The sequence below is a fragment of the Erithacus rubecula genome, assembly GCF_903797595.1.
Source record: "Erithacus rubecula genome assembly, chromosome: 3".
Taxonomy (NCBI): Eukaryota; Metazoa; Chordata; class Aves; order Passeriformes; family Muscicapidae; genus Erithacus; species Erithacus rubecula.
Genome location: NC_136689.1, coordinates 139,022,756 through 139,034,086, shown reverse-complemented (window position 1 = coordinate 139,034,086; position 11,331 = coordinate 139,022,756). Strand labels below are relative to the sequence as shown.

Genomic DNA, 11,331 nt, shown 5'->3' with positions numbered 1-11,331 from the left:
ATGACATGGAGGCACTGAAGTCATCCCTGATTTCATATGGAGCCACTACATTCCAATAGAGGCTGCATTTATTTTTTATCAAGAAAAAATTAAGAATTATGAGCAATGCTGAACATCTTTTCCTTACATAGCCATTCTCCACGCTAGAGGGACTTTGAGAATGTTCAGAGCAAAGTGGTTATCAGGAAAAAATGTGCTACAAAAGACTGATACCTGGAACTGAGCAGATACAGGAAAATATTTGAGACAAATCTGTATCTCTTTTAATTGTGGGATAAAAGATGAAGTCCTGACTCCAGTGTAGTTGACTTGTAAGTTTCCATACTTTCCTCCTAAAGGCAAAAAGTCATAAATTTGAGATTTTTTTTTCACTCTCTTTACTTCAGTTAAAAAAAAAAAATCAAAACAAAGCAAAACCAAAAAAGCCAACCAAACAAAAACAACCAAAACCCAAATGTTCCACTGCATTATTTTAATAAACTGAATGAGCCTTTTTCAAGAGAGAAAAGGAGAGAGGGGGAAAAAAAGCCTGAGAGAAAACCTGGCAGAAAAACCTGGAAGTTATTTTCATATTGACATTATTTAAAATCTTACATGAAGGGAGGTTAAAAGCTCTTTGTCAGGACTTTAGGAAGGAAGAATCAGGTTTTGTCAAACTCATCCTGGTTACTGAAATGATCTTTAAGCTCCTCATTCTGAACAAGTCCAAACTTCCACTTCCCAGCCCAAAAGTTGCAACCATGACTCATTTCAGTGATGTGGGATTTCAGTCCTTTGTGCTGTGCTTTGCCAGAGGGCCTGATGAAAAACAAAGATTTGCATCCCCCAAAATGCTGTGACATTTTCACACTGTTCAAACACACTCTCTTACGCACTTCAAGTTCAAGACCTGCTTACAGAAAACCTTAAAATGAATCTTGCAGAGTTATTTTAAATTATTTTTGCAGAGATATTTGAGTCTGTGTATCAGCACCTTCCACCCATCTTGATTCTTGTGGCCCAGGACCATCACTCAGAGGTTTGTATCTCTTTGTGCATTGATCCCTGCAAATTCAGGAGGAATTATTTCCACTTCCCCAGCTTGCAGAAACACAGAGAAGAGGATCTAACACCGACCACATGCACACAGAAACCCACTTAATTTTACCTTCTCCAAGCCAAAATTCTGCAGCCAGCTAAAGAAGGCTAAGGTCTTTCCTCTCTTTTGGGCTCTTCTTTTTGTCATCTCAAACCTCTTCAATCTGCTTCAGAAGGGCTGATGGCAGTTGATGACAAATAAACAGCCTTAAAGATAAACGATGAATAACATAAAGAAGTGCATGAGTCGTTGCCTAAGTAGGAAATGTAAATCAGAGTCAATGTAGAAAATAAAATGTGTCAGCTGAAAGAAACCTGGCAAAGCAAAGCACTTTTAAAATAAACCAGGCACAGGATGTAGAATGCAAAGCCTCCTCCTCCACAGGAAACCCTGAAAAAAGATCATACAATCATGGAAAGGTTTGGGTTGGAAAGGACCTTAAAGATCATCCATAGGTAAGGACACCTTTCACTATCCCAGGTTGCTTCAGACCCCATCCAACCCTGATTTCAACACTTCCAGGCTCTCCCTGCCCATGGCAGGGCTTGGAACTGGATGATCATGGAATCACAAAATGACAGAATATGCTGAGTTAGAATGGACCCATCAGGATCATTGAGTCCAACTTCTGGCCCTGCACAGGACACCCCAAAAATGCCTCTGTGTGCCTCTTGAAGGTCTCTTCCACCCAAACCATTCCATGATTCTTTGATTTTTCCAAGCGATGCCAAATGCCCTGGAACAGAATGACAGAGACATTTATAAATGAGTATTTTGGGAAATGCCTTTATCATAACTTCAGGCCACCAAATTCTGTGTCTGAAAAACTCTCCTTGCTGTGTCTCTTTCTCACCTTTCCTGTTTGGTGCCTTGGTCTCCTGTCCTCCATCTCCATCCCTCTGCCATCCCCATTACACACCTCACTTCCCTTGCTCTCCATGCCTGGTAAGCACCTAAACAGGAATTATTGCCAGAGGCAGCTGGGATGCAGATTGCTGGTGTTCAAACACCTGCCCAAGTGACCTTTTCAAATCTATGGACATGAATTTTTCTATCTCATTTCCCACAGGAAAATATTTACATATTGTTGAACAGGCTGAGCTTGCTGTTATCGTGTTGTGGCTGTGGCTTACAAAACATTGCCAGGAAATAATAATAATAATAGTAATAATAATAATAATAATAATAATAATAATAATAATAATAATAATAATAATAATAAAGCAAATCCCAGCTTTTGTTGGAATGGAAGCCTAAGAGATGAGCTGTGGGGCACCAACATCAGAGCACAGCATGAGAGGGTGCTTGTAGCATTCACCTCCCACTCACAGGTCCCTGTGTGCTGCCTGCTCTACCTCAGTTGTGGTAATTTATTCACACACCTTTAGAAAATAAGATGAAATCTCATGGTGGTTTGTGAATATCCAGTTTTAAACACAGCAGCTGAAAAAATTTCTGAAGGAAGGAGGTTACTGGTAAGCAACACTCCTCAATTTATACATGAGGCAGAGATTTATAATGTAAATGGAGGTGGGAGAGGGGAAAGGAATGTGACCTTTGTCTCTCCAGCACCATAAAATTTCATATTCACAGCACCAAAGAGCCCTGAACACCATCGTGTTTTCCTGTCCTCTTTTTAACACTGGTCTCTGTCAAATTTTAGAAGAGGGAAAGATAACACCAAAAAATGGGGAAAGAAAAGATTGCAAACGTAGCACATTTGGTGACCCTTCATCTGCTGCTCTTGGCACAAATCTCTCAGCTCAGAGTGGCTTTGCTTGGTTGGACCAAGTGGTGAGAGGGAAAGAGTGGGAAGAGTTTTTCTGGATACACCAAGAGGGGATATGATTTTCATTATTAGGTGGAATTTGAGATTAAAATGTATAACAAAGGGCTTGAAGGCACAGAGATCTCAAAAAGACATGGATATAAAATCTGCCAGTGCCCAGGATTGTTTTGGGTTTTCCTTTGCTTTGTGAGTGGATTTGGGGTTCACATGTTTAGACCAGAAGCATTTTTATGTTCTACATTGTGAATACAAAGCATTGTGAATTCCTGGGACTGCCAAAGCTGCCATATTGCAGCTATCAAATATCTCTTTATTCACCAAAATTCACTATATTTCTACTATTTATTGTTTAGAGATACCATGAAACTGGAGTGATCTGGAGATTTTGAGACCCATTCAGAGGAGGGAAGCTGTGACATTCCGGCTATTCCAGCACTGAAATAGCTGCTGCAGCCAGGGAATATTCCTTGAGAGTGCTGCCTTGTTCACTCACTTTCCCTTCTCCATGCAAAATGTATATTTTAACATAACATAAATAAAGCAAGAAGAAATCAAAATACATCTTTCTAATTTAGACACTGAACACCAGGTTTGGAGCAAGAATAATCTACAAAGTCATTCAGACAATTGGAACATTGGAACAGGGTCCCAGGGAAGTGGTGTGGTCACCATCCTTCAAAATTCCTTCTTGGAGGGATCCCCATCATGCTCAGATGAGTGGAACAACCCCAAGGAGTCTGGAAAAAATCCTGCTTTTTTCAGGGATATGGGCAGGGTTTTTTAAAAGGCAATGTCCACATCTCTCACATGAAGGAAACAAAGAAGGAAGTAATGGACTTTTGGAATGTGGTGAAGAGATGTCAGGAAAAAAGTTGTTTTCCTTCTTAAAAGGGATAATAGGACCAGGCAGAATGGCTTTAAATTGAGAGATAGCAGGGTTAGATTGAATTTTGGGAATGAATTCTTCCATCTGTGGGTGGTGAGGCCTTGGAAGAAGTTTCCCAGAAAACCTGTGACTGCCACATCCTTGGAAATGTTCAAAGACAGGTTGGATAGAGCTTGGAACAACCCTTGGAACAACCCTGGAAATGTTTAAAGACAAGTTGGACAGAACTTGGAACAACCTGCTCTGGTTGTCCCTGCCCATGACAGGGTATTTGGATCTATGCAACCTTGAAGGTCCCTTCCAACCCCAAATATTCCCTGATTCCTCTTATTCTGAAATAGATAAGGGCCCTTGGGTTGGCCAGAAGAAGCACAGGGTGAATTCTCTGATTCTCTTGACTGCACATTCTTTGCCCATGATGGGAACATGATCAGCTAGAGATCATCACATGGAGAAATATCTGTTGTAGACACCTGAAATTTAGGGTCTACATGGGGATCTCACCCTAAAAGGTCTCAGGACTTCCTGGAAGACCTCAGGACTTAGACAAGTTGAGGTGCCATCTATCCAGGAGAAGGTGTGGGACCTACAAGGGAGAAGAACAAACTGGGGATGTCTGGGGATGTGGGCAGAGACTGTCTGAATTCAGGGCAGAGCTCTGGATGCACTCAGGAATTCTTGTCCCAGAAAAGCTGAAGTGGTGAAGATGGAAAGTTCACCAAGTATGTGTTTGTACCAGATATTCTGCTTAAATTATAGAGACTCCTCAGGCACTCCAAAAATTGAAAACAGAACCAGAAGCCTTTGGAGCTTGCCCAATTTGAGACCTTAAATATGATGAAGACCTATCCTATCACACTCAGAGGGTGACATTGGGGGAACAAACAAAATGATCAAAAAAGAAAACAACGAATCCCATCCTTTACTTGTCAGTGCCTTCAAATTTAATGCTTAGATTTGGGGCTTGACTTCTTCCTATTCAGCAAGGAAACTAAAACCCTTTTCATTTCCCATTGAAAGCAATGCAATTCAGGCACCTACTTACAGTTAAAAATAAGATTAAATGGGTGTGAGGCACTTTCAACCTCTCCAGAGGAAATAAGTGGGGCAATCTCCATTCCTGTTCAAAAACACAACCATGCATCTTGCATGAACTCAATGTCCCTGTCTCTTTCTTTCCAACTTTGCAAGTTATTGTGGAAGTACTAAAATAGGGCACAGAAGAATCTAAATAAGGCACAGGAAAAAGTTTTGCCTGGTAAAGGTGTGGATGAATGTGACCCTTTGTAGTTTCCTGGCACAGCCAAATCCTCTAGAAGGTGAAGAGCACCTGAAGATCTGTGACTAAGAAAGGTCAGAACTGGGAGAAAATCCTGCCTGAAGCTTTGCCTCAAGGTCCAGACAGAGCAGAGCACTTCAAAATTCCCATTTGGCTTTGGAGCCTTCCCTGGGGGCATCTACAAGGATTTTTCTTTTTGAAGCTGGAACAGTTCTGTTACCCTGAGGTTTAACTGTACCCAGCAACAAACTGAGCTCCAGAAAGGCCATATATGAATTATCACTGTTTAGAAGCCTTTGGAAAGAGGGTTCTTTGTTTTCCTTTGAGGAAAATGAGCCAGTGGTAAACAATGTGGGAGCAGGTAATTAATTTGCACAGAAACCATCCATTTTGAAAAAATATTATGCTCAAGGATAATGACTTCCAGTAGCAGAAATCTCAAAAATTGGACTTAATGCCCATTTTAATTCCACTGGCAATAGCACAGCAGGTTTCCTGGATATGGTGAGCCAGGTATTAAACAGTACTAGCAATTTCCTCATAGTTATTTTTTAATTTTTTTTCCTAAAGTGACTTTCCCAAAGGACTTGTAGGATGAAGGAAAAAACAGAGGCAAAACTCCTAGAGAAAAATGAATTTTATTTCTATATATATATGGCATTCCATGAAATGCAACTGCCTTTTTTTCTTGGAGTGGCCAAATGCTTGTATTTAAAAAAAAAAATACAGTCTGTCTGGGGACCCTCAGAAAATTCTTTCCTAAAACAACTGGAAAATTCTCTGACTTCAGAGATTTCCCCAAGGTGAATCAGACAATCCAAAGCACTCTAATGTTGTAACAAATCTAAAGCTTCCTCAATAATAATAATAATAATAATAATAATAATAATGACAATAATAGTAATAATAATAATAAAAACTAGTAGGTTTTCTTTTGGAATTAAGCTGGCTTCTCTGGGGATCCTGCCATTCATAGTGGATTTCTGGGATGCTCAGGTCTCTAAATGATTCACTTTGTGATATGGTTTATTGAGCACAGTCAAAGGTTGGACCTGAAGGTTTTTTCCAACTTTAACAACTACCTAATCCAATGATTCTGTAGCAGAAATCCCTTTTCTTTGTGGGTTTTGCAGTTCAGACCTCTCACCTAAACTCACAAAGGTCCTGCCTTCAACTGGGACCAAGGTATTGAATGCAGCAGTGCCAGTGGAATTATCCACAAAAATTCCATGAACTCCTCTTTCTGCTGATGGTTGACCACAAGCAGATCCATTTTGTGCCTCATTTTCTCTCTTTTAAAGAGAAGAATTCAGTCCAGACTGTCCTCATCAAACTCATCATAGAAATTCATCCAAGCTCTTAGTATAATTATTTTTAGGGGCTTCACTATTCCCTTCAGTCATTCCATTGCCTGCCTTCTCCTTCCTTCCTTCCTGGTTGATGTTTCTGGAAAGACAAATTGATTTTAGCTCTCCTTTTCAGGACTCAGGAGGAGGCAGCAGTTGACAAGGAGCTAATTAGCCCTTCCAAGGTGAGCCCAGTGAAGGCAGAGGAGGAGAAGTGAGATGAGGGATTATTCTGAATGACAACCTGAAGTGACAAGACAGTTGAAGAGGGAGAGGCTGCAGCACTTGTTGTCCACAAATTGTTCTCCTGTCTAATTCCTCAATATTGCAGCACTGGGTTCAGAGAGTTACTGTCAATTAAACAACGCCTTGGTGAGGTGTTAAATTGCAAATTCTTGCTGATGGCTGCTCCAACCCAACTTTATAGCAGGTAAAAAGAGTTACCTGGACTCAGCAATTATTAAATATCTCAGGGAACAACACATGCCCTCTCAAGGCTGAATTTTGGAGAGGGAAGCATCTGCAAAGCAGTCAGAATAAGAGTTATGGGGGGTTGTGGGATCTGAACTTGCAAGAAAATAATAAATGTTTCAATCCCTGTGCCAGTCATAACAAAAGACACGGAAATCTTGGAGAGATTTCTTCAGCAGAAACTGTCCTCATCTCTTCTGAACTTTTAGACAGCTGGGCAATAAAACTCAGGGAAAAAACTGAGAAGGCAAAAAATCTCCACTTTCTCCCAAGATGACTTGTGGAGAAACATTAAAATTATTTCCTGATTGTTGTTGGAACACAAACTGATTCATATTTGAAAGATTTTCACCAGAACTATCACCAAGAAACGAGGGGAAATGGCCTAAAATGGAAGCAGGGTGGGTTTACATTGGATATTGGGAAGGAATTCTTCCCTGGGAGGGTGGTGAGGCTCTGGAATGAAATTCCCAGAGAAGCTGTGGCTGCTCCATCCCTGGCAGTGCCCAAGGCCAGGGTGGATGGGACTTGGAGCAACCTGGGACAGTGGAAGGTGTCCCTGCCATGGCAGAGGGTTGGAACCAGATGGGCTTTATGGGCAACCTTTGATTCCACCAAGCCCTGAGCCTCAGGACAATTAAATCAAGTTTTCTAATGGATCATTAATGCATTACAAGTCCCAGGCAGTCACATTCTGGGCTGAGGTGGCCACCAACCAGCTCGTTTCTTGTCTGAGGTGGGTGGTATGAGAGACTTGATGGCATTTGCTGCAAAATAATTCCCTGTGATTTGTCCTGAGGATTCCTGAGGCTTCTGACCATCTCCTTCCTCTTTCACCTATTAGGTCTTATTTCTGAATTAGTTACTGCAGTGAAAAGTCCTGGAGATCTTCCCAGAGCTCTGCCTCCAGAACCTTCTAGATGCAGGATGTGTTTTTATTCATTTGTGGTGAAATAACTAAATAAAGATCATGACTGGATAATATCTTCTCATAACCAAGGCCATGAGTTCCCTGAATCATCCTTCTTGCCTTTACATGTGCTCTTGAGCAATCACCAGTGTTCTTCCCTTAATGATAATGGAAAACTTCCCTTTCCAGCATGGAAGCATTTGGGATCCTCAAAGAACACCTTTATTACTTCCAAAACATACCATAGCAAATGAACAAACCAGCCAGCTCAAGGGAGAGTTGAATGGAATATCATGATATGAGATGGTTCTAATGCCCAGTTTCTCTGTTGGTCTTCACTGTAGTTCTCCTGTGACATTGAAACACAGTTTTGAATTAAAGTTTGACCTCCAAAGTGTCATTTTCCCACAGGCAAGACTGTTGTTTGATCTATTTGAACTGTTTGATTAATTTCAATCTTCATCTGACTGTTGTATCCCTTCTTTACATTCCTGAAGCTTCATCTGCCAGATTGGATTTTCAGATTTGTTTCCCAGCACAGAAATTAGCTGGTCAAATATTCCTGAGCTTTTCTCTGTCTTCTGGTGGAGAAATGTGGGAGTGTTCAACAACTGGCACAGATCTGTGTCTGCAGGTTCTGTCCATCCATTCATCCTCATAATTTTATCTCTCTATTTCTTTAATATCGATTCTTTTTGTCAACCAGACAAATTATTCTGCCACCAGAGGGTTCTGGAATATCTCCAGGGAGGGAGACTCCCACTCTTTCTGGTATGTTCAGGGCTTGGTCACTGCACAGGGAAGAAGTTCTGCCTGTTCCTTCTGCCCATCCTTCCTGGGATCAGCTCCTGCCTGTTCCTCCTGTCCCCTTGCTGGGCCCCCAGAGCACAGCCTGGTCCCTCTCTGAGCCCTCCCTGCAGACAGGGACAGGCAGGGATGGGGTCCCCTCTCAGCTGTGTCTCCTCTCCATATGGATAAAAATTCAGGCTGTTTGTTCTGCAGGAGGTGAGGGTCACATCTCACCACCAGCCTCACAGGTGACCCAACCCTTTGGGTCCAGCAGAGCTGTTTAATCTTATTCCTGTTGTATCTGCCAAGGAAACACAAACCCAGGGATGCCTGGCTGACCTCCAGCCCTCTCCAGATGCCAGGACACATGTGGAAGTGAGGGTGACCATGTTGAATGTGGCAGCAGACCTGCTTTCCTTAATTGTACCATCTGTCCTTGCAGGGCTGAGTGCCCCTGCTCACTGAACAGGGTCAATTTTTAAGCTTGATCAACTCAGGTTAATTTGGTGCAGACACACCTGTGAGACTGACAAGACCACGAGGATTGAATGGGTGGAGAGCCTGGATTAGCACAGTTCATCTCCCAGGCTCCTATGGCCTCTTGTCTATTGTGAGGGGACAGAAGAGCTCCTTGTTTTAGTGGGAAAAACTGTTTGGAGAAGACAGGGAACTTCACCAGGCCATGATTGAGATGACCTGGAACCATCCAGGGCTCAGAGTACATGAGAGCTGCAGTCACAGAGTCACAGAATCACAGTCACAAAGGCATAGAATCATGGAATCATGGAATGTTTTGGGTTCCAAACCCCTGCCATGAGCAGGGAACCTTCCACTGTTCAGGCTGCCCAGACCTTCATCCACCCTGCTCTTAGTCAGACATAAAAAAAGCAAGGTGCTCCCAAATTTGCTGTATTCTTATTTCTGCTCCTTAAGATCTGAGATACAATTGGATTTCTCCCTGTTTTGGGTATCATTATCAATCCCCAGTCCTCACAGTGTGCTTCCTTCTTGAGTGCAATATTGCATGCAGTGGATATTTGCAGCTTCATTTCCAGCTTCTTCAGCAGTTTTCAATAAATGCCCTTTATCTGAATCTCTGGGTGCTCCATCCCTGGAAGGTTGGATGGGGTTTGGAGCAACCCTGCCCACAGCAGGGGGCTGTAATGAGATGGTTTTTAAGGTCCCTTCCAACCTAAATCATTGCATGAATTTATGATTCTATAAACTCATGTAGAATCACCCAAAAGCCTGTACCAAAAAAAAAAAAAAAAAAAAAAAAAAAAAAAAAAAAAAAAAAAAAAGAACCAAAAAACAACCTTTCAAAGCAGGACCATGACAGAAAAGATGATGGATTCTGGTAGATGGATGGAGAGCAAATACAAAACTCATGAACATTGATCAGTCTTGAACCACTCTTCCAAACATCAGCTGCAAGCACTGCTGGTAAATTCCCTTCCCCATGGGGCAGAATGAAGTCTCCTCTTCCATTTTCATACACTTAAAACAGCTCAGACAGCAGCTGAATTCAGCTGTATAATTCTCCTTGTTTCCAGCTCACTTTTTGTTCAAGGTCCCCTCAAAGCCAAGCAATTTTGGGGGAAATGTGTTTTTAAAGATGCTTTAATACCCTTCACTACAGACTGCCTTAGGCACACTGTGAATGGAACAACTGAAATGTTCATTTCAAGCTGAAGTCAGGGAATATTTCTTGTCTGTCCAAGCTGTTGATGCTAAGATGACACTTGTCTGTTTTGTTCCAACATGATCCTCCTTGACTTTCCTATGGTTCCACTCTCACACCCTGGATACTCCCTGAAAATGTCAGGTATTCTCTTTTGTTGAAGATATGTGAGTCAGAATTTGATCAAAGTGCTCATGTTGTTTACACCCAATGCTTTGCCAGATTTTAGTCCCAAAAATAAAAATTTCTTCTTATAGCTAATGATGAGTCTGCCTTGATCCAGACCTTAAAGAATGAACCTAAGATTTTTAGACATCCACATATTCAGGCAGCTCCCAGCCAGTTGGTGCTGCTAAAAACCAGACTGATAAATATTTAGATGGGAGATGGAAAAGCTGCTGTCCATTTTGCCAGGCAGTTCAGCTTGTTACAGTCATCACTTAACCCTAATAGATTTTTATTACAATTCAGTGTAAACACCTTGAGAAACCCTGATGAATTGCTTGGAGCTCAGCAGGAGAGCAGATTGCAGCTTGGATTGGATTGAGGAGGCATCAGGCTGTTCATTACCAAAGGGAGACTTTTAAAGAAGCTCCATAATTGGATGTTTTCATGAAGAATTTTAGTTCCATGAGAGCAAAGAATGAGCACAAGGCACCAGTGTCTCACACTCTGAGACAGCTCCATTTTTGATTTAATGTTAGAACTAAATTTCACCCTCACTTTCACTGAAGGCTGTTCCCTTCAGTGGTACCCACCTCCACAGCTCTTGTTTCCTGGGAGTTAGGGGTAAAAAAATAAAATTTATCCATTAATTATCAGTCTGCAGACTCAAAGTTGGCTTGTCAGAGCAAATTCCAGATGTTTGTAGCATATCTCCTTAAATCCACTCCTCTTAATAGAATCAAGGACTGATTGAGGTTGGAAAAGATCTCCAAGATCATCGAGTCCCATCTGCAACCAAAATTCCAACCTTTGAAGGTTTTACTACCTCCTCCTAACCTGGAAAGGTAAAATTTCCAAAAACACAGAAATCCAATCAGATTTTTTGAGAAGATTAAATGGATTTTGAGCACTTCAAGTCAGTAGGAGAAAGATAACA

At 41.6% G+C, this 11,331-nt stretch overlaps 2 long non-coding RNA genes across 2 annotated transcripts; both read right to left on the bottom strand.

Moving 5' to 3' along the window:
- Positions 1-686: 686 nt before the first annotated feature.
- Positions 687-2,033, bottom strand: LOC306799714. Its single transcript, XR_013773671.1, has 3 exons — positions 1,932-2,033; positions 1,148-1,284; positions 687-798 (listed from the first exon to the last, which is right to left on the bottom strand). It is a non-coding gene; the product is annotated as an uncharacterized lncRNA (long non-coding RNA).
- A 3,008-nt stretch (positions 2,034-5,041) lies between these two features.
- LOC306800237 lies at positions 5,042-9,180 on the bottom strand. The gene is made up of 3 exons (XR_013773778.1): positions 9,067-9,180; positions 6,664-6,898; positions 5,042-5,091 (listed from the first exon to the last, which is right to left on the bottom strand). It is a non-coding gene; the product is annotated as an uncharacterized lncRNA (long non-coding RNA).
- Between the last annotated feature and the right edge of the window lie 2,151 nt (positions 9,181-11,331).